Consider the following 24,111-nt stretch of genomic DNA (forward strand, 5'->3'; position numbering starts at 1 on the left):
AAGTATCTTACTATGTGATGCCCTTCCTTGTTTTGCTCAGGCTGACTTACATTAGATGGTCCATTAAACTGAACCTGCTGTTTATAGCAACTTGTAATAGTTTGCTTTGTTCTTCACACATTTTTAATGAGTTTGCTATTTTGCAGAAATGCACCAAAAATAGCGTACAACAGTTTTAGATTTTCTTTAAGCAAAAGAAGATGTGAAATAGCTGCATGTGTGAATCGTAATTTTCTCTACTTCCACGTTGTTTTCTGATGTTCAGCCTTATATAGTTCTTTTGTTTGTAGTATTATGTTGTGGATCCTTGTATTTGTCATTGTTTACCAATGGAGCTGATTGGAGTCAGGCATCCAATCATCTGCTTTCCGGATTTTGTATTATTGCTTTGCTAAGACAATAAATGATACTGCAGATCTCGAACTCATGTCACATGAAGGTCATAAAGTGGACTGTCATGTTGGAGAAGTACATTATTGCTTTTGAGAAGAATATTTGCAGCGAGCATGTTCTTCTGTTTCTCATTATTATTGTAATGACAAATTCTGTACACAGTGATGAAAACAAAGAAGATCAAAAGTTCTTTGAGATGGAGGTAGTTGTTCACATTCATAAAACAGCAGCATGATGTCATATAGAGGAACATTAGTGGAGGTAGACTTTATCAATAGTTAGAATATTCAGGGAAAGTTGATCAAGTTAAGCTTTCGAATTATTTTTGTTAGTAAAGATTAGTATTATAGATTTTTTTAACAAGTATTATTTTTTGAAACGAAACAAACAAAACAACTCTTTATCTGAAAACATTTTTCAGTGTCTCTTTATTTTTACTCATATTAACACAAAAGGCCAGTTTTGCTGAAAAATACAACTCCTTTGTCTGGTGAAAGTACGTTTTAGGATAAGCAGTAACAAGCCCCTTCATGTCCTTAAATTAAATAAATTCTTTTTAAAAAAAGAATAAAGGCGTGATGAGTCCTTTAGGTGTACAAATGGAATAGTTTTGCCACTGCATCAAATATTACCTGGAAACAGTTCAGTAATCCAAAAATAATGGGTTTTTTTCCCCATGTAGAATTCAAATACTTGGAATTTTCATATTTTCACATATAGTATGTTAATAAAAGGTTCAAAGGATATGAGTGACAACTGTTGCAAAACTGAACAGATTGTGTCACTACATGCAGACATGGTGAAGTTCACCCAATGAAGTTCAAGGTGAGCATCAAAATGTCAAAGAAAGCTGACTTAAGGGACGTTGAAGACAGGATGGTTTGCAGTGCCAAAGGGGATGGTGTATGTACTTCAGAAAATGAAAATGAGCATTCAGACATGCAGTCGTGGTCAAGTCAACCTGCTAAAGTTCACAGTGAGCATCAGAATAGAGAACATTTCTGCTAAAGTGTCCTGTGAGAGTAGAATCTATGATGAGCAGCCGGGCTGTACGACAGTGAGACCAAGAAGAGGAAGAAACAAACAATAATAGTAACGAAAATGATACTAATAAAGTCTCTTGTACTTTATATAAAAACCAGCAGTCATTTTGTAAAGGTGTGAATTTGTACCACCATATGCTGTGTTGTTCTTTGAAGTATTTGTAATGACCTCACTTAAGGACAAACAGGAAGTGAAATCTGCTTTTCTTATTTTGCACTTCTCATGATCAGATTGCTGACTTTAAGACTGTTAGTTAATTCCTCCATATCTAAAGAGATCACATCAATAAAACACGAAAAAAAACAAGCCTTGTGTTGTGTTTGGAACAAAGAGAACAACAAAGTCTGGGAGCGTTACAACCTGTTCACCACAAATGTGCTGGGTCTTGTGATTCCCGTGCTGGTGATGGTAGGTTGCTACTCCAGGATCATCCCCAGGCTGGTAAACATGAGGACCACGAAGAAGCACCGCATCGTCAAGCTGATAATTTGTTTAGTGGTTGTATTTTTCTTGCTCTGGGCTCCATATAACATTTCCCTTTTCCTGGAGTTTCTTCAGGAAAGAGAAATAATCCTCAATGATGGAACATGGGAGTAGCAGTAACTGAGGCCTTTGCTTACACTCACTGCTGCCTGAACCCCATCATTTATGCTTTTGTGGGAGAGAAGTTTATGATACGAGCCTTGCAGCTGCTGAAAAAGTTGATGCCTGCAGAGATGTGTTAGACAACTCATTTAGTACACATTCAAATCCTCTGATGTCACCTCCACTTTTATCTAGTAACTTTTTTTGCTCATTACTTCACAATGTAACACCCCTGTGTCAGATGTTATTGGGATTCAGTGCTGCATAAATGAAACTGAACTGAACTGAAGGTGGAGGGCAGACGAAACTCGTGTGACATGAATGTTTCACCTTGTTATTACTGCAGGCCGTGTCTTGTTCATGTTCTTTTTGTTTGTTTGGTCACTTCCTTGTTCTGCTCAGGCTAAATGAAACTTTTTGGTCTGTTAAACTGAGCCTGCTGTGTATAGAATCTGTAACAGTTTGATTTCTTCACACATTTTTTTCATGAGCTTCCATGTTTGCAGAAAAATATAAAAAAAAGGGCCTAAAATGGTTTCAGATCTCCTTTGTACGAAACTTGCTCATTGCCTTACTGTCATTCCTATTTATACCTACTTCCACATTTTCATGTTTTATACTCTTCTTCTTCACTTGTTCTACGTTATGGTTCCTCATATTTGTCATTACTTGGTACTCGGATTGATTCAAGTCAGACATCCATTCATTTCTTATCCCGATTTTGTTTTCTTGAAACAATAAATGATAATGCCAATCTTGAACTTACATCAAATGAAGGTCATAAATTGGATTGTCATGTTGGAGAAGTGCATTGTTCATTCTGAGAATATATTTGCAGTGAGAATGTTACTGCATTGACAAAATCTGTAGTGACAGTGAAAATTAAATCTGCATTTCCTCTTTTTTGTGCTTCTCGTTATCAGACTGCTGACTTTAAGACAGTCAATCTCTGCACATCTAAAGAGATCACATCAATAAAAAAAACAAAAAGGAGAAGCCTTGAATTATAATTCCTGACTTCACCTGATTTAAAACGACATCACTGCTATATGACCATGTCAGGTAAATATCTTTGAACAGTAATACAAAGTATATATATATATAAAACTCCCCGCTCGCCCCTGCGGGCAGTCAATTCTTCAAGCTTGGGTCCTCTACCAGAGGCCTGGAAGCTTGAGGGTCCTGCCAGTAGGTGTGAACCATGTAGGGGCCTAGTGCTGTCCAACTCTTCATACTGGAGACACTTCCTTGGATATCTGCCACTGTGATGGTTACTGGACTCTGTTCAGGGAGGTTGCTGTGGTTTGTCCTCAGATAAGATAAGATAAGATAACCTTTATTAGTCCCACACGTGGGAAATTTGTTTTGTCACAGCAGGAAGTGGACAGTGCAAAAGTTATGAGGCAAAAATTAGAATACAATAAGAATAAATACAGTACACAACTGTACAGAATAGAATAAAATAAAATACTATATACAGTAGAATAAAATAAAATAAATATACAATAAGATAAAAATAGAATACAAATACAAATACTATATACAACTGAGTAAAAATACATCCACTAGCCATAGATCCACTAGCCACTGAGCATTGCCGTTATGGGTTGCGTCCTTCTCCCATATGCTCTTCCAGTATTGTTCCGTATTGTTCACTTGCCACTGAGAGTACACCTTGGATGGTTCTGTGGAGAACAGCGTTTGGTACCGGGCCGGTACCAAACGACTCACGGACTGGTACCGGTCCGAGGCCCGGGGGTTGGGGACCACTGCGCTATACAAATACAGGCCATTTACGATTTAGTTCAGCTGGCACCAGTCCACAAAGTCTTTGGTCAGTCCTCTGTACTCCTTGTCGTCCCCATCAGTGATGAGGCCGACTATTGCAGAGTCATAAGAGAATAGTGATGGGTCGTTCGCGAACGAAATGGCTCTTAGAGCCGGCTCCTTATCGCGAGCCGTCACGTGGGTTTTCTTTTTTTTTTTTTTTCTCTCAGCCTCTCTCTCGCACTTTTTTTCTGCTTCACTCAGCAAGCGAGCCTTGTGCTTTACGCTGGGCAGAGGGGGGAGGGGCGGTAATTACACTCAGTAACACAGGAACAGATCCAGAGGGGGAGAGAGAGAAAGAGAGCCAAGGACAACAACGTCACATTAGAAAGGTATAGTAATCATCGACAACTATTTTCGGTTGCAGATGATAAAGGATTCATCAAGTTTATTCATGCAGGCCCATATGACAGATAATGTGCATGTTTCTTTTTGTTTTCATATTTTAATTTATATTTAATTGTGTTGTGGTTTGCAGTGTTTTGTGTTGTTTCACTTTAAATTTGTAAAAGGAAAAAGCTGAAAATTTAAATACTTGAAAGTTGAAATGTGAATAGTTGATTTTTGTATTATATGATTTATTTATTATATTTTATATGGAGTGAATAAATAAAAGTATATTTACAGTGGCCCCTAGAGACAAAGCACATACAAACTTCAAATCATGTACGAACTCTGAAGCATGTACAAACTCCAAAACACGTAAAAACTCCAAAACACGTAAAAACTCCAAAACACGTAAAAAGACGTACAAACTCCAAAACACGTAAAAACTCAGAAGCACATAAAAACTCAAAACACGTACAAAAGACAACAGAAGTGCTCCAGGATGCTAGGGGCAGTGTTGAACTTATACCGAGTGGCTACACAAGCCAGCAAGTACCAACGACCGGATTTGGTGTGTGGTAATAACCGGTAAATGAACATTTTTTTTAAATTATTTGAATATATATGAGTGCCTGTGTATAAATACACAAAGAATACACATATGCTTTCAATTGTGTAATTTAAGTGATCTAGTAGCTCTGCTTTGGAAGTTCAGTTCATGCTAGAAATGTGTCTTGGAGTTTGTACGTGTTTTGTCTCTAGGGACCACCGCATATATTTATATATAAACATATATATATAAAACCACTTTTTTTTACGTTAGTAATTCCTTTTGTGCATAATTTTATAATATTGTTAATAATAAATTAATTAAAGCAACAAAACAACCTGAAGAGCCGGTTCGGAGCCGAAAGAGCCGGCTCTTTTTAGTGAGCTGAACCGAAAGAGCCGGATCTCTAAAAAGAGCCGGAAATCCCATCACTATAAGAGAACTTCTGCAGGAAGCACTGGGTGGAGTTGTGGGAGAAGTCTGCAGTGTAGATGGTGAAGAGGAACGGAGCCAGAACCGTTCCCTGTGGGGCCCCCGTACTGCAGATGAACCTAACCACAGCTCAGTGCAGTGGCTTCGGCAATGGAGATGCTGAACATGGTCCATCCCGACTCAATATTCCCAGTCTCCTTCTGAATACTGCTGAAGATCTGCCGGAGGTGTGCGTCGAAGATCTCGCAAACTGGGGCCTCTGCTAGGCATTCCCAGCAAATCAAATCAAATCAAATCAAATCACTTTTATTGTCACATCACATGTGCAGGCACACTGGCACAGCACATGCGAGTGAAATTCTTGTGTGCGAGCCCCACAAGCAACAGAGATGTGCAAACACAACAACACAAACGAGCAAAATACAAGAATGGCCAACCTGAAACTAATAAATATATGTACAATATATAATAGTGTATGCATTTCTGGATGTGTATACTAAATATTTTCCTACGTGTGTGTGTGTGTGTGTGTGTGTGTGTATACACATTTTTACAAATTAAATAGTAAAAAAAAATAAAAATAAAAATAAATAATAATAATAATAAAATATATAAAATATACAGAGTTGAATATGTGCAAAACAAGTGGCATTTATATACAGTGTGGAGTGCAAAATGTTGAAGTTCCAGTAGTGAAGCTGAGGTGTCTATGACGTGTTCAGCAGTCTGATGGCCTGATGGAAAAAGCTGTCTCTCAGTCTGCTGGTACGGGACCGGATGCTGCAGAACCTCCTTCCTGATGGAAGCAGTCTGAACAGTTTATGGCTGGGGTGACTGGAGTCCTTGATGATCCTCCCCGCTTTCCTCAGGCAGCGCTTCCTGTAGATGTCTTGGAGGGAGGGAAGCTCACCTCCAATTATCCGTTCAGAGCACCGCACTACTCGCTGGAGAGCTTTGCAGTTGTAGGCGGTGCTGTTGCCATACCAGGTGGTGATGCATCCAGTGAGGATGCTCTCAATGGCACAGTGATAGAAGGTCCTGAGGATGCGGGGGCTCATGCCGAATCTTTTCAGTCTCCTGAGAAAGAAGAGGCGCTGCTGCGCCTTCTTCACTGTTTTGTTTGTGTGTACTGACCACGTAAGATCCTCAGCCAGATGTACTCCAAGGAACCGGAAGCTGCTCACTCTCTCCACAGCAGCGCCGTTGATGGTGATGGGGGTGTGTACTTCTCTGCACCTCCGGAAGTCCACTATCAACTCCTTTGTCTTTGCGACGTTGAGGGTGAGATGGTTGTCTTGACACCAGTGGGTCAGGGCGCTGACCTCCTCCCTGTAAGCCGTCTCATCACCGTTGGTGATAAGACCCACCACTGTAGTGTCGTCCGCAAACTTCACAATGATGTTGGAGCTGTTAGTGGCTGTGCAGTCGTAGGTGTAGAGTGAGTACAGGAGAGGGCTCAGTACACACCCCTGTGGAGCACCAGTGTTCAGTGTGATGGGGGATGAGGTGATGCTGCCCAGTCTGACCACCTGGCGTCTGTCAGACAGGAAGCTAAGGATCCAGCTGCAGAGGGAGCTGCTCAGTCCTAGATCCTGCAGTTTCCTGTCCAGCTTCGAGGGAACGATGGTATTGAATGCTGAGCTGTAATCTACAAACAGCATCCTCACATACGTGTCTCTCTTCTCCAGGTGTGACAGGGCAGTGTGTAGTGTCAGGGCTATGGCATCATCAGTGGACCTGTTGTGGCGGTATGCAAACTGTAGAGGGTCCAGTGAGTCGGGTAGTGCAGAGCAGATGAAGTCCCTGACCAGCTTCTCGAAGCATTTGCTTACGATGGGGGTCAGGGCTACAGGTCGCCAGTCGTTCAATGAGGAGATGGTGGAGGATTTGGGTACAGGGACGATGGTGGCCATTTTGAAGCAGGCTGGGACTACAGACAGAGAGAGGGAAAGGTTGAAGATGTGCGTGAACACTCCAGCCAGCTGAGCCGCGCATGACCTGAGGACGCGGCCGGGAATCCCGTCCGGACCAGTAGCTTTGCGTGCGTTCACCTTCCTGAAGCACTTCCGCACATCCTCCTCAGACACAGTGTGTGCGCACACTGTGTCTGAGCACACAGCACACCCTCACTATACGTTTAGGCACGCCAGGTCAGTCCAGTTACCTCACCAACCCTTTTTGCATTACATGCTGAGCCACTAGCGCAAGAAGTGCAGCAACACCCAAATTTGGAGGAAGTTACTCTAGCTGAACAAAAACATCTTATTGGATTATTTGCTGATGATATCATTGTTTTCTTACGAGATTCTGACAAATGCTTTCCAATTCTGATGCAATTATTCCATACTTACGAAAATCTATCGGGCTACACAATTAATGTATCCAAAACACAAATTCTATCATTTAACTATTCACCTTATCAAAAGATTAGAGACGAATATAAACTAAAGTGGCACTTGAACACCATGAAATATTTGGGCATAACCTTGACAAAATGACTATCATCCGCTATGTTTGAGACAAACTGCAATCAGGTGGAAGGTAACATAAAAAAAGAATTAGAACGGTGGTCAACAATACCTACAAATTTCTACTCTAGAATCCAAATAATAAAGATAAACATTCTCCCAAGATTACTGTACTTGGACCAGTCACTCCCACTTCCTATACCTCAAAGTAAATATAAGATATGGGAAAAAATGGTCACGAGGTTTTTATGGGATGGGAAAAAGCCAAGAACAAGGACAACAACACTGCAACTCCCGAAGTGTAAGGGAGGGATGGCTTTGCCCAATCTAAGGGAATACTTTTATGCAGCTCAATTTAGACCCCTTGTTTGTTGGCGTAGACCAGACTATGAGGCAAAAGAAATTGAGAGAGAAATCGAGGGAAACAAAATGCAAATTTTTATCTCTGACAAACAACTAATGACCACTTATAGAAGTAGAATGAACCAAATTTTGAAATTTACATTAGAAATATGGCACACAGTAATAGAAAAATGCCAGTTAAAGGAAAAATTATTTTTACTGAAATGATTCAGACAAGTCCAAAGACATGCAGCTTATGGGGGTAGGTTAATTGGATAATCTAAATTGCCACTAGGTGTGAATGTGTGAATGAATGTGAGTGCGAATGGTTGTCTGTCCCTGTGTGTTGGCTCTGTGACAGACTGGCGACCTGTCCAGAGCGTACCCCGCCTCTCGCCCTATGACAGCTGGGATAGGCTCCAGCGCCCCCCGCGACCCTGAAAAGGAGAAGCGGAAGCGAATGGATGGATGATTCAGACAAGATTAAAAAATTTAAACCGGGACAATGGGACCAAACGTTTAAGCAATGGAAATTAAAAGGGATTACAGCAGTTTGTACACTAATGAAAAATGGAACACTAATGAGTTTCCAACAACTAAAAAATAAATACAAATTGGAAAATAGAGACTTTTTTAGATACCTGCAAGTAAGGGATTACAGCACAAAACAAATAAAGACCAACTGGTTTAAAAAACCATTGGGTATAATCAGACTAGTGAACAATTGCTATGAACAAAAACAATTCAAACCAATTCCCACCTTTTACAGATCATTAGAAGAAGGTAGACAGGATACAACCTGTTACCTTAAAAAGAAATGGGAAACTGAACTGACCATAAATATAACAGAGAAAGAATGGCTCAGTATGTGTGAAACACAACACAGTTCAACAAATTCGCCGTTGTGAAGGGAATTTTGCTGGACAAATCTGACCCGTTTTTTCATAACACCCCAAATTAAAAGCAAACGGATCTCAAGTCCACAGAGCTGTTGGGGGTCGTGTGGAGAAACGGAAGCTGATCATTCACACGTATTTTGGAAGTGCATAAAAAAAAAAAAAAAGTACTGGGAAGATCTCAAAATGAACATGGATAATATTCTTGGTTATGCACTCCCAAACACCTGCCAAATTATGTACCTTGGAAACATAAAGGATCTGGTAAAGAAGGAGGACATGTATCTAGTAAAAATAATTCTAGCCGCAACAAAGAAAGCAATCACAAAGAACTGGCCACAACCAGACCCTCCCACTCAACAAGATTGGATTAGGAATGTAGAAGGCATCTCAGAGATGGAACTAATTACATACAATATTAGACCGATGGGATGTAAATATGATAGACAATGGGGGAAGTGGAAAGCTTGTTTAAGTTGCACCTTACAACATACTAAGAAATCTGCATGTGATAAAAGGTGAAAAAAAGTAATGTAAACTCCAGACTGTTTGTTTGTTTGTAATGTTCTTTACTGTAATGTTTTTTATACTAACTAAAATTAATGAATTGCAAAATAACAACATGTGAACAACAGAGAGAAAGAGACAGAAAGAATATGTAACAGTGTGACAGGTACACTTATTGCATCTTTTCTCACAAAAGTAATGGACTAGTTGTGTGTCCTGGTGAAGCATCGCAATTAGTGCAACCTGACAGACATCTGCCTCTTCAACCTGGCTCTCTCTGACCTCCTCTTCTTCTTCAAGCTGCCTTTCTACTCTCTCTATGCCAGGGTCGGCCAGTGGACTTCTGGAGACTTCATGTGCCGTTTGATCTCCGGCTCTCACCACATTGGCTTCTTCAGCAGCATCTTCTTCATGGTTGTCATGACGCTGGACCGCTACATGATCATCGTGCACGCTCACAGGGTTGCACGTTATCGTACAAAGAGGGCAGCCATCATTCTGACCGTGCTCGTTTGGATGCTGAGCTTGTTTGTCTCTCTGCCGGATTTTATCTTCACACAGGAAACAAAAGAGTCCCAGAAGTTTGGATGTGACTATCCCAAGGAGAGAAAAGTGCTGGGTCACGTTATTCCCTTGCTGGTGATGGTAGGTTGCTACTTTAGGATCATCCCCAGCAGAGATGGGCAGTAACGCGTTACTTGTAACGCGTTACTGTAATCTGATTACTTTTTTTCAAGTAACGAGTAAAGTAAGGGATTACTATTGCAAAAACGGTAATTAGATTACTGTTACTTTCCCGTAGGAACGCTGCGTTACTGCGTTACTAAAACCGTGATTTTTTGCGAGAATGTCTCACGACAGTGACGTAAGCGAGTGCGCCGTTAGTGACAACAGCTGTGTGCAGATCAACAATGGATCACATATCAATTGTGGGAGAGAGTATGAGCGTGCAGCGTTTAAAGCGTGGAAGTACTGACCTTACTTTCAGTTTGATTCCATAAAAAGTGACAAAAACATTAGCGTCCATCGTGCGTGGGGAGAAAACTTCTTTTTACAGCGAAAAACCCCCCGCTAAACTTCCAAGCAAGCACCAAGTGCGCAACGACGTAATGGGAAATTCACAGAGAAACTCGCGGATTCTTCAACTGACCGCGGCACACCTGCACCAGGGTAAACCTCCGCCTACCGCAGTCCTGCTTTACAGGTGAAAATAGAGCAACAGGACCGCTGAGTCTTTGACTTTATTTATTTTCTGCTGTGTTTTACTTGCATCTATTTGAAAGACTGAGTGTAAACACAAACAATATTTTATTTTATGTGCTGAAATGTGCAGAAAATAGGTTTAAATGTTAAACAAATTTATTCAAGTCAGAGAATGTAGCATATAATAAAATTTTTGCTTGATGCATAAAGTTAAAAGATTAAAACTGATAAAACAAGTTAAAAAAAAAAAAGAGACTTTTCCATTTGATTAAATTTTGTATGATGGATTATGTAGAAAAAGTAGAATTGGGCTGAAAGATCTATCGCTTTATCACCTATTCAGGTTGTAAACCGTGTTTTTAAAAAGTAACTAAGTAATTAATTACTTTTGAAAATAAGTAATCAGTAAAGTAATGGGATTACTTTTTTGGGGAAGTAATCAGTAATTAGTTACTGATTACTTTTTTCAAGTAACTTGACCAACACTGATCCCCAGGCTGGTGAGTATGAGGACCGCGAAGAAGCACCACATCGTCAAGCTGATCATCTGTATAGTGGTTTTATTTTTCTTGCTCTGGACTCCATATAACATTTCCCTTTTCCTGGAGTTTCTTCAGGAAAGTGGAATAATCCTCAATGATGAAACATGGGACAAAAATTTATTGCTGTCAGTAGCAGTGACTGAAGCCTTAGCTTACACTCACTGCTGTCTGAATCCAATCATATATGCTTTTGTGGGAGAGAAGTTCATGAGACGAGCCTTGCAGGTGCTGAAATAGTTGGTGCCTGGTACAGCACCTCATTCAGGAGAAGTAAGATTCGCATTTCAAAACTTTTTTTTTTTTGCATTTGGGTTTGCTTTTTATGTTCACTTGGCAAGGTGCAGTATTAGTCAGGCAATGTGCAATTCCTGTTTTAACTTGGGCACACACCATATGGAAATTAAGTCTTTCATAGGTGCTCATGGTGAACATGATTTGCTGTGTGCAGTGTTGGTCAAGTTACTTGAAAAAAGTAATCAGTAACTAATTACTGATTACTTCCCCAAAAAAGTAATCCCGTTATTTTACTGATTACTTATTTTCAAAAGTAATTAATTACTTACTTACTTAGTTACTTTTTAAAAACACGATTTACAACCTGAAGAGGTGATAAAGCGATAGATCTTTCAGCCCAATTCTACTTTTTCTACATAATCCATCATACAAAATTTAATCAAATGGAAAAGTCTCTTTTTTTAAACTTGTTTTATCCGTTTTAATCTTTTAACTTTATGCATCAAGCAAAAATTTAATTATATGCTACATTCTCTGACTTGAATAAGTTTGTTTAACATTTAAACCTATTTTCTGCACATTTCAGCACATAAAATAAAATATTGTTTGTGTTTACACTCAGTCTTTCAAATAGATGCAAGTAAAACACAGCAGAAAATAAATAAAGTCAAAGACTCAGCGGTCCTGTTGCTCTATTTTCACCTGTAAAGCAGGACTGCGGTAGGCGGAGGTTTACCCTGGTGTAGGTGTGCCGCGGTCAGTTGAAGAATCCGCGAATTTCTCTGTGAATTTCCCATTACGTCGTTGCGCACTCGGTGCTTGCTTGGAAGTTTAGGGTTTTTTTTTTCGCTGTAAAAAGAAGTTTTCTTCCCACGCACGATGGATGCTAATGTTTTTGTCACGTTTTATGGAATCAAACTGAAAGTAAGGTCAGTACTTCCACGCTTTAAACGCTGCACGCTCATATTCTCTCCCACAATCGATATGTGATCCATTGTTGATCTGCACACAGCTGTTGTCACTAACGGCGCACTCGCTTACGTCACTGTCGTGAGACATTCTCGCAAAAAATCACGGTTTTAGTAACGCAGTAACGCAGCGTTCCTACGGGAAAGTAACTGTAATCTACTTACCGTTTTTGCAATAGTGATCCCTTACTTTACTCATTACTTGAAAAAAGTAATCAGATTACAGTAACGCGTTACTGCCCATCTCTGGCTGTGTGTAAGTTAAGATACAGTTTACATTTTTTTTTTGGTCACAGCAGAGAGTTAAGAGCAGTAAAAAAAATACAATGGAATAGGATAAGATAAAACATAATAACATACTTGTACAAAATAGAATAAATGACAGTACAAAATAGAATAAAATGCTTTGTTGTGGTAGGAAAAACTGCAATTGTGTATGCGATGTGTGTGCGTGTGTCTCCTTCTGCACATGTGTGGTCATCTGCAGAGACCATGTTGTAGAATCTGACAGCAGCTGGAAGGAAAGACCTGCGAAATCTCTCTGTTCCATATCATGGGTGCCGCAGCCTGCCACTGAAGGAGCTGCTCAGTGCTGTCAGATAACTTGATTACAGCGGTACCAATGCCCCTGTGGGGTTGTATTTATCTGGGGTGGATTTGGTTTTTTAAAAAGGGGCACCTGTTTTCTTTTGGTGAGAGCGAGTTATGAGGTGATTGTGACATTGCAGGCAGGTTGCACCATTAAAGGTACATTGTTGGTCGTAAGTGACCTTTTATTACAATGTTCTAATTTTATTGCAAACTGTATTTTTTTCCTTTACTTTTAAAATAATAAAATCTGATATATTCTGGCTGATATTGACCATATAAATAAAGAAAGAATAATAATAAAGATCAATGAATTGGACCATGGCAAAGCCATAATGATCTGCCTTCAGACAATAATTCTGATTGCTACAGTGCCAAACAGGACTTATGGAGGGAAATGTAAACTCAAAAACACTCAGCTTTATTGCTGGATTTCAGACAAAACAGAAAAGTAGCTAAACTGAGAATACAAAAAACTAAACAGGTAGGCAAGCTGGCAGAGGGGACACACAGTGTAGAATGATGGACGACAGTTCGACGAGCAAGGGAAAACACAGATACTATATACAAGAGGTGAACAGGACTAAGAGGAAACAGCTGGGAGACACAGCTGACACTGATTACATAGAAAAGACGGAGGAGCACACAAAACTGAATACACTGACATAAGACACAGACCTTCAAAGTAAAACAGGAAACTCAACACACATGCAGAGACACAGACTCAGAACTGACTGAACAGGAACAGAGGGAATACAAAACCAAAACCTAAAAACTAGCAAATCCAAACAGAAGACATAACCAGAATAAATAAGAACATAAGATAATATTAACAAACACAAAACACTGAGTCATCAGACTCAGGACCATGACACAGTTTTACAGAAAATCACTAAATACAATATTTTGTGATCTGGATGAAAATGGTCAGTCATCTTTCAGCTAAAATGATTGCAACAGTAACTAAAATAATAACTTGTTACACCAAAATATATAGAAAGAATGTAATGTAAAACATGCTTTGAGTAGATAAGCTACACCAGCTTAAGACCACTGGATGCCACTCCTCAGATAAGAACAAGAAAATGAGGATGCAGTTTGCACCACATAATTCGGACAACTGAAGATTGGAAAATGTCATCAGTTCATATTAATCTCAACTTCTGCTCCTAAAATTGAATGGTAGAGTCAGAATTTGGCAGAATGGTGCATCTCCCTGTGCATCTCTTCATGATCACAGTGTTCCGATCTTCTGATGGTTGCTTCCAGCAGGATAACACACCATGTCACAGAGTCCAAACATCTGAAACTCTTTTTTAATCTGACAATAAGTTCGCTGTGCCCAAATGGGCTCCACAGTCACCACAGTCTTAATCCAACTGAAGAGCTTTGGGATGTGGTAGGAGGTTCTGAATGTGCAGCCAACAAATTTACAGCCGCCGTGTGATACTATCACATCAACATGAACCAGTATCTCAAAGGAATGTTTTTAGCAGCTTGTTTAATCAATGCTGTGTAGAATTAGAGTAGTTCTGAAGACAAAAGTTGGTCCAAACCAATACGTGCAAGACATACTACTAAAGTGTCTCATGAGTGTAGAATCGATGATGTGCACTGATGTACAACAGTGAGACCAAGAAGAGGAAGAAACAAATAATAATAGTAGCGAAAATGACAATAATAAACTCTCTCATATGTTATGTAAAAACCAGCAGTCATTTTGTAAAGGTGAGAATTTATGTTACCATATTCTGTGTTGTTCTTTGAAGTATTTGTCATGATCTCACTTAAGCACATGCAGGAAGTGAAATCTATATTTCTTTTTTTGTGCTCCTCGTTATCAGACTGCTGACTTTAAGACTGTTAGTTAATCCCTGCACACCTAAAGAGATCACATCAATAAAACACGAAAAACAAGAAGCGTTGAAGAGTAATTCCTGACCTCACCTGAGACATCACTGAGATATCACCATGGCAGGTAAATATCTTTTAAAAGTAATACAAAAATGTTATATATTTAAAGTTTAGCATTTTTCAGAGTTCTTGAAAATACATGTTTATAATGTGTTAAATCTGTTAAGGCTGTACATAGTAGAAATTCAAATGCTGTAATTTAAAATTGTATCACAATTTATTAGGGGTGGGACATGATATACACTCAACAAAAATATAAACGCAACACCTTTGTTACTGCTCCCATTCCCCATGGGATGGACGTAGAGACCTAAAATTCATTCTAGATACACAATATAACCATCCCTCCCAAACAGTGGTCACAAATCAGTCCAAATGTGTGGTAGTGGGCACATCTGCTATATTGAGATAATCCATCCCACCTCACAGGTGTGCCACATCAGGATGCTGATCTGACATCATGAGTAGTGCACAGGTGTACCTCAGACTGCCCACAACAAAAGGCCACCCTGGAATGTGCAGTTTTTTGTGCTATTGGGGGTCTGGGGACCCAGAACCGGTCAGTATCTGGTGTGACCACCATTTGCCTCATGCAGTGCAACACATCGTCGCATGGAGTCTATCAGATTGTCAATTGTGGCCTGTGGAATGTTGGTCCACTCCACTTCAATGGCTGTGCGAGGTTGTTGGGTATTCGTGGGAACTGGTACACGCTGTCGTATACGCCGGTCAAGCACATCCCGAACATGCTCAATGGGTGACATGTCCAGTGAGTATGCTGGCCATGCAAGAACTGGGACATTCTCAGCTGCCATCTGCCCTGAACAATGTGAACCATGATTCATCCGTGAAGCGCACACCTCTCCAACGTGCCAGACGCCATCGAATGTGAGCATTTGCCCACACAAGTCTGTTACGGCGACGAGCTGGAGTCAGGTCAAGATCCCGATGAGGACGACGGGCATGCAGTTGAGCGTCCCTGAGACGGTTTCTGACAGTTTGTGCAGAAATTGTTTGGTTGTGCAAACCAATTTTTCCAGCAGCTGTCTGGGTGGCTGGTCTCAGACGATCTTGGAGGTGAACCTGCTGGATGTGGAGGTCCTGGGCTGGTGTGGTTACACGAGGTCTGCGGTTGTGAGGCCGGTTGGATGTGCTGCCATATTCTCTGAAACGCCTGTGGAGACGGCTTATGGTTGAGAAATGAACATTCAATGCACGGGCGACAGATCTGGTTGACATTCCTGCTGTCAGCATGCCAATTGCACGCTCCCTCATTGCTTGTGGCATCTGTGGCATTTTGCTGTGAGACAAAACTGCACATTCCAGGGTGGCCTTTTGTTGTGGGCAGTCTGAGGTACACCTGTGCACTACTCATGATGTCAGATCAGCATCCTGATGTGGCACACCTGTGAGGTGGGATGGATTATCTCAATATAGCAGATGTGCCCACTACCACACATTTGGACTGATTTGTGACCACTGTTTGGGAGGGATGGTTATATTGTGTATCTGGAATGAATTTTAGGTCTCTACGTCCATCCCATGGGGAATGGGAGCAGTAACAAAGGTGTTGCGTTTATATTTTTGTTGAGTGTATATACATATATTTTAATGAATTAGAGGTTTTGTAGTTAATTAATCTTGATTAATCGCATTTAAGGTGTTTTAGTGGGCGACGGAATTAAACAATAAACATGGACATGAATATTGTAAACTCCAGCTCTTTTAATTTCTGGGGGGGGGAAGACAAACTAACCTTTTGTTTTAGTCTAAAACTGTACTCACCTCTACCATGACCATGTGTCTACACTAATACACTGTAGCTATTAATTTTCACTGCTTGTGATGAGAAATAAAAGAATAAAATAAATAAATAATAAATACCTACTCTCTCTCTCTCTCAGCAGAATATAATGACACAGAAGACAATTACGGCAATTACAGTGATTTTGATTATGGAGACTATGCTCCAGCCACCGATGTAAAGGAATTCAGCCAAGCGTTTCTTGCCACTCTCTACAGTTTGGTTTTCATCCTGGGCTTCATAGGTACGTGTGTCTTCTTGTGTCTATATTGTGGGGATTGTATTGTATTTACACATTGCAGGGACCTGTTGTCCCTTATGGGAACAGAAAGCACGTTTTAGGCCTAAACTCTGTATGCAGGTGTGTTTATGTGCAACACAACAACATGAGACTGACAGAGAGAAAGAGACAGAAAGAATATGTAACAGTGTGACATTTACACTTATTGTATATTTTCTTCCAAAGGTAACGGACTAGTGGTGTGTGTCCTGGTGAAGCATCGCAATCAGAGCAACCTGACAGACATCTGCCTCTTCAACCTGGCTCTCTCTGACCTCCTCTTCGTCTTCACGCTGCCTTTCTTCTCTCACAATACCAGGGTTGGCCAGTGGACTTTTGGAGACTTCATGTGCCGTTTGATCTCTGGCTCTCACCACATTGGCTTCTTCAGCAGCATCTTCTTCATGGTTGTCATGACGCTGGACCGCTACATGATCATCATGCACGCTCACAGGGTTGCACGTTATCGCACAAAGAAGGCAGCCATCATTCTGACCGTGCTCGTTTGGATGCTGAGCTTGTTTGTGTCTCTGCCGGATTTTATCTTCATACAGGAAACAGAGGAGTACCAGGAGTTTGGATGTGACTATCCTAAGGAGAGCAAAGTCTGGGAGCATTACAACCTGTTCACCACAAATGTGCTGGGTCTTGTGATTCCCGTGCTGGTGATGGTAGGTTGCTACTCCAGGATCATCCCCAGGCTGATAAACATGAGGACTGCAAAGAAGCACCGCATCGTCAAGCTGATCATCTGTATAGTGGTTGTATTTTTCTTGTTGTGGGCTCCATATAACATTTCCCTTTTCCTGGAGTTCCTTCAGGAAAGAGAAATAATCCCTGATGATGAAACCTGGTACAAAAATGTAAAGCTGTCAATAACAGTGACCGAGGCCTTAGCTTACACTCACTGCTGTCTGAATCCCATCATTTAGGCTTTTGTGGGAGAGAGGTTTATGAGACGAGCCTTGCAGCTGCTGAAAAAGTTGATGCCTGGTTACAGCAGAGATCTGACAGACAGCTCATTCAGGAGGAGCTCAGTTATGTCCAGGGGCTCTGAAATCACCTCCTCCTTTAAACTGTAGGAGGTGGAGGGCAGTTGTAAGTATTTTTACATGAATGTTTCACCCTGTTATTACTGCAGACCGTGTCTCATACTTTTTTCATTCATTTGGTCACTTCTATCTGACAAATACCACAGTGTTCTTCACCTGTGTGGCACCTTCGAAATGTGTTTGTACACCTTTGAACTTACAGTAATTTCTTCCCCTGACTGTTAGATTTTAAATGTACTCATTACTTCTTCAATGCCTTTAATGTGTGTTAGCACTGCCAATTTACAGTATATTAATTACCTTCGACTCTAATTATCAAATTCTAAATGTAAATGCTGCCTACTTATAAAATTAACCTGTTAGCTGTGCTGGCTGCTTTACAGAATCTCGAGTATCTCACTTTTTAATGCCCTTCCTTCCTCAAGCGGAACTAAACTTGCTGGTCTGTTAAACTGAACCTGCTGTTTATTTCAATGTGTAACTTTCTTCTTCTTCTTTTTTATGACCTTGCAATTTCATAGAAGCACATCAAAAATAGCATACAACAATTTCCGAGTATATCTTTGTACAAAAGAAGATCTGAAATAGCTGCATGTGTGAATTGTAATTCTCTCTACTTCCACATTGCTCTCTGATGTTTAGCCTGATATTGTTCTTTTGTTTGTTGTATTATGTTGTGGTTCCTTGTATTTGTCATTGTTTGCCAATGGAGCTGATTGGAGTCAGGCATCCAATCATCTCTTATTCTCATTTTGTATTATAGCTTTATGAAGACAATAAATGATACTGCAGATATTGAACTTATGTCAAAGAAGGTCATCAAGTGGATTGTCACACTGGAGAAGTACATTATTCCTTTTGAGAAGAAGTTTTGTTATTAACATGTTTGTTTGTTTCTTATTGTTATTGCAATGAGAAATTCTGTAAACAGTGATGAAAAGAAAGAAGATCAAAAGTTCTTTGAGATGGAGGTAGTTGTTCACATTCATAAAACAGCAGCATGATGTCATATAGACGACCATTAGTGGAGGTGGATTTCATAAACAGTTAGAATATTCAGGGAAAGTTGATCAAGTTAAGCTTTCTAATTACTGTTGTTTATACAGATTAGTATTATAGATTTTTTAAAGAAGTATATCTGAAAAAAAAAAGAAACAAACAAAACAACTCTTTATCTGGGGAAGGACATTTCAGGAAAAGCAGCAACAAGCGACTTCATACATTCTTATATAGTTCTATATTGTGTATTTTGTTGTACAGTTATTTTATTTTCAACTTTAATTTATATATCTTATCTTATTCTTCCCAGTTAAATTTACCCTTCATTCTAATTTGTGTTGTACAGTTATTTCATTTTTAACCTTAATTTATATTTTATTCCTTCCTAGTTAAATTTACCCTTTTTAATTTTTCATATTTATTTCCTATCTTATTCATAGCCTTTTCCTTTTTTTTTCTTTAGGTCACGAGCAGTTGTCCAAGCATTTCACTACATATCGTACTGTGTATGACTGTGTACGTGACAAATAAAAATTTGAATTTGAATTTGAATTCATCTCGTAAAATTAAATTAATCTTTAAAAATAAAGAATAAAGACACGACGAGTCTTCTAGATGTAAAAATAAATGTTTTTGCCACTGCATCAAGAATTACCTGGGAATAATAGTTCAGTAATTTAAAAATAATGGGTTTTTTCATGTAGAATCAAATAATTTGGAGATTTCATATTTTAACATATAGCATGTTATTAAAAGAGAGCATGAGTATACACTTACTCCTCATATAAAAAGAACAAAACATGCCTTTTCAACTGCACATGAACGCAAATATCTAATCAGCCAATCACGTGGCAGCAACTCGGAGCATTTAGACATGCACATGAGGTCCAGTTGACCTCCTGAAGTTCATGGTAAGCATCAGAATAGAAAACGTTTGTGCTAAATTGTGCTGTAAGTGTAGAATCTTCGACAGTGAGACCAAGAAGAGGAAGAAACAAATAATAATATTTATGAAAACGATAATAATAAACTCTCTCATACGTTGTGTAAAAACCAGCAGTCATTTTGTAAGGTGTGAATTTGTGTCACCATATGCTGTGTTGTTCTTTGAAGTATTTGCAATGATCTCACTTAAGCACATGCAGGAAGTGAAATCTGCTTTTTGTTTTTTTGTACTCCTCATCATCAGACTGCTGACTTTAAGACTGTTAAAGTCAGCAGTCTGACTTTAAACGATCGCGTGCTCAGTGAATACCTCTGGCAGCAGAAACCAAAGAATGAGGAGGAAGGTGAGGAACAATCATGGAAGGACCCAGTGGTAATCGGAGTACTAGGTGTGGTGACTCCCAAATTAGGCAAGTGGCTCCAGCAGATCCCAGGAACAGCATTGGAGATCTCTGTCCAGAAGAGCGCAGTCCTAGGAACAGCTAAGATACTATGCAGGACCCTTGAGCTCCCAGGCCTTTGGTAGAGGGGCGAAAGGGGAAGTAAGTATATATGTATATACTATTATATCTTACAAGATTTCAGATGTAAATGCTCATTATTTATAAAATGCTAATTTCTTTTACGAATTTCAAGTGTATTGGATACTTTGTCATCATTTGTTTATAGCAACCTGAAAGCGTTTGATTTCTCACACATTTTTTTGAGCCTACAAGTTCAAACAAACAAACCAAAATAAGCATACAAAGACATCAGATCTTTTTCTTTAGAAGACCTGCACTTTGTCTTGCTGTCATTCAGATATTTCTATCTAGTTCCCCATTACTTTCGGATGCATAGCCTTATACACTTCTTTTTGGTTATGGTTCTTATATTTGTCATTAACTTTCCACTTGAGTTGATTCAAGCCAAGCATCCATTTAACTGGTATCCTGATTTTGTTTTCTGAAAACAATGAATGATAATGCAGATCTTGAACTTACTTCAAATGAGCGTCATAAAGTGGAGTCATATTGAAGAAGTCCATTGTTCATTCTGAGAATACATTTGCAGTGAGTATGTTCTTTCACACAGTTATGAGTAGTTAAGTAAGTCAAGTAGTTAAACTCAACTTTAGGTCTTTAATTCCTGATAAGATGTTAAAATACACTCAGAACATTTAAGAAGTATTTTCAAAAAAACAAAAAATAAATAATGTTTTGAGATGCTCTAAAGACAAGTAGGGACCTGCTGGATCCCAAGACAACAAAAGAGGTGAGGCAGTTTCTGGGGCTGGCCGGTTATTACCACAGGTTTGTACCTAACTTTGTGGAACTGACCAGCCCTCTGACCACCTTCACCTGGAGGGCTGCCCCGAATCTAGTTTAGGGTACAGAACAGTGTCCCCTAAACTGTTCTCCATAGTGATGCCTTGAGCATAGGGCTAAGGCCATTTTGTTCCAGCTGATAAGGGAGGGGTGTACATCAGTCAAACGTTATTAGAGCATTAGAATGGCTACAGTAGCTTAGGCTCCCTGGTGGTGAAGTGTGGCTTGTGGCTCAGCTGCAGGGAAGAGGTATTGTAGCGAGTTTTGGGGTCAGTGGCAGGGCAGGCTAGCTGGCACAGGTCAGGTCTTTTCCATATTTAAAGCAGTAGCAAGCTGGGATGGGTGTGGGTGGGGAGAGAGAGAAGACTGAACAGAGTGATTGGATCTATAATATAGATGCTGCTTTCATATAGCTGCTATATGAAAGCAGCACGACAGTAATCAGTCAAACTACGCAATAACAAGGTCACGTGTTGGCCAGCAAACACTGTGTCTGCAGCATCATGCTGGAGTTTCCTGTAGCTTGAGACATGCTACAATGAACCATCGTGAAAATCTCAGAGAAATACATTCAGCAGCTTGCTGCATCTACATTATAAGTAACTAAAGTATCCTGTGAGCGTAGAGTCTATGCTGTGCAGCAGTGATGTGACCATGAGACCAAGAAGAAGAAGAAACAAATAATAACAGTAGTGAAAATGATAATATTAAACTTTGTGACACATTAGGTAAAAACCAGCAGTCATTTTGTGAAGGTGTCAATTTGTGTCACTGCATGCTTCGTTGTTCTTTGAAGTATTTTTTGTCTGTCTAGATGTTGAACAGACTCCTGATAACGATCTCACTTGGGCACGTACAGGAAGTGAATTCTGCATTTCTGTTTTGTGCTCTTCTTTATCAGACTGCTGACAGTGAGACAGATTGTTCATTTCTACATATCTAATAGGATAACAACAGTAAAACCGAAAAAAGCAGCTGAAGTGCAATTCCTGACTTCACGTGGTTGGAAAAGACACCACTGAGATATGTTGGGTGAATACATTTTAACAGTAATACAGAAATCCTAATGTTGCAACTGAAATTATACCATAATTCATGTTTTCTGTTTTATATCGTCTAAAGATCTTTTGATTTTAACATCTTTTGTGAAAAGTAAAAAGATACGCACTGCCACAATCGCTTTGAAGGTGTCCTTTACATCTGCTAACATCTACAATCATCTCACCCGCAAACATGTATTTTTTGAAGCTACTCAATATATGAATACTATTTTAATAAGATAGTTGTCAAGTTACATAATATCATGGTATGCAAAAAGAAAAAAAAGATCTGTGTGGAAAATTATTGAAAAGGAGACCGAAAGAAATATTGCACCAGCATTACAGCCTATTCACCTTCATGGTTGTCATGACGCTGGATTGCTACACGATTATTGTGCACGTTCACAGGGTTCGCACAATGAGGGCTTCCATCATTCTGACCGTGCTCGTTTGGATCCTGAGCTTGTTTGTGTCTCTGCCAGATTTTATCTTCAGAAAGGCAAAAGAACAGGAATCCCAAGGAGTGGAGTGTGACTATCCTGAAGAAAGCGTTATGATATGGGAGCGTTATGATTTGTTCACCACAAATGTGCTGAGTCTCGTGATTCCCGTGCTGGCTGGTAAACATGAGGACTGCAAAGAAGATTGTCAAGCTGATCATCTGTATAGTGGTTGTATTTTTCCTACTCTGGGCCCCATATAACATTTCCCTAAAGCGCTTTACCATTTTCCTGAAGTTCCTTCGGGAAAGAGAAATAATCCTCAATGATGAAACCTGGTCCAAAAATGTAAGGCTGTCGATAACAGTAACTGAGACCTTAGCTTATACTCACTGCTGAGCCTTGCAGCTGCTGAAGAAGTTGGTGCCATACAGGCCATTTACCATTTAAAAGGATAGAAGGTGGAGGGCAGGTGAGTTTTTTGACATGCATTTATCACGCTTGGAAAAAACAACAAACAAACTCTTCACCTGATAACATTTTTTACTTTCTTTTTTCTGCCTCTTATTTGTACAAAAATGTCACTTCTCAGAAAACACCTTGTTGTGGGTAAATTAAATTGAAGCATAAGCAGCAACAGTAGAAGTCATTGCATAAAATCAACCTAATCTTTCTTTAAAAACAAGAATGAGTCTTTCAGAAGAAAAGATGGAGAGGGCTTTCTCATAGGAATAAAAATTTAAACAGTTCAGCAATCTGAACATAATGTTCGTTTTTTGTAAGATTCAAATAATTTGAGGATTATATATTTTTCATGTACAGTATGTTAATATAGATTCAAAAATTACGAGTGACAGCTCCAAAGTGTGTCACACCCAAATACAAGTTTAAACTATTCCATGCAAAGAAAAGTTATACATTTACTGCACGCATCAATAAACTTGCCCGTTCAACTGCACATGAACACAAATATTTAATCAGCCAATCACATGGCAGCAACTCAGAGCATTTAGACCTGCAGACATGGTCAAGTCAACCTGCTGAAGTTTAAAGCGAGCATCATAATAGGGAAGGAAGTGGATTTCAGTTAAAGTTACAATGAACATGATGTGATTATTTGTGCCAGAGGGGCTGATTTGAATATTTAAGTGTGCAACCATCTCTAGTGTTTACAGAAAATGGTCCAGAAAAGAAACAATATACAGCCAGTTATCGTTGAGCTGGTAAGATTGCAACATTAACTCAAATAAAAACTTGTTACAACCAGAGATGGGCAGTAACGCGTTACTTGTAACACATTACTGTAATCTGATTACTTTTTTTCACGTAACGAGTAAAGTAAGGGATTACTATTGCAAAAACGGTAATTAGATTACAGTTACTTTCCCGTAGGAATGCTGCATTACTGCTAGGGGTGCAACGAT

The 24,111-nt window shown here is 39.6% G+C and overlaps 2 pseudogenes across 1 annotated transcript; both read left to right on the forward strand.

Annotated features, from left to right (window-relative positions):
* Positions 1-5,271: 5,271 nt before the first annotated feature.
* Positions 5,272-11,604, forward strand: LOC146563781 (C-C chemokine receptor type 2-like; annotated as a pseudogene).
* LOC146563782 (C-C chemokine receptor type 1-like) lies at positions 9,931-18,631 on the forward strand (annotated as a pseudogene). The gene is made up of 4 exons (XR_014894275.1): positions 9,931-10,016; positions 14,751-14,884; positions 16,725-16,868; positions 17,091-18,631. The product of XR_014894275.1 is annotated as a C-C chemokine receptor type 1-like (transcript).
* Positions 18,632-24,111: the final 5,480 nt, after the last annotated feature.

Source organism: Mchenga conophoros, linkage group LG11 (genome assembly GCF_057382185.1).
Source record: "Mchenga conophoros isolate Kocher_MC1m ecotype Shallow Benthic linkage group LG11, M_conophoros_male_GT1.1, whole genome shotgun sequence".
In the NCBI taxonomy this organism is placed as follows: domain Eukaryota; kingdom Metazoa; phylum Chordata; class Actinopteri; order Cichliformes; family Cichlidae; genus Mchenga; species Mchenga conophoros.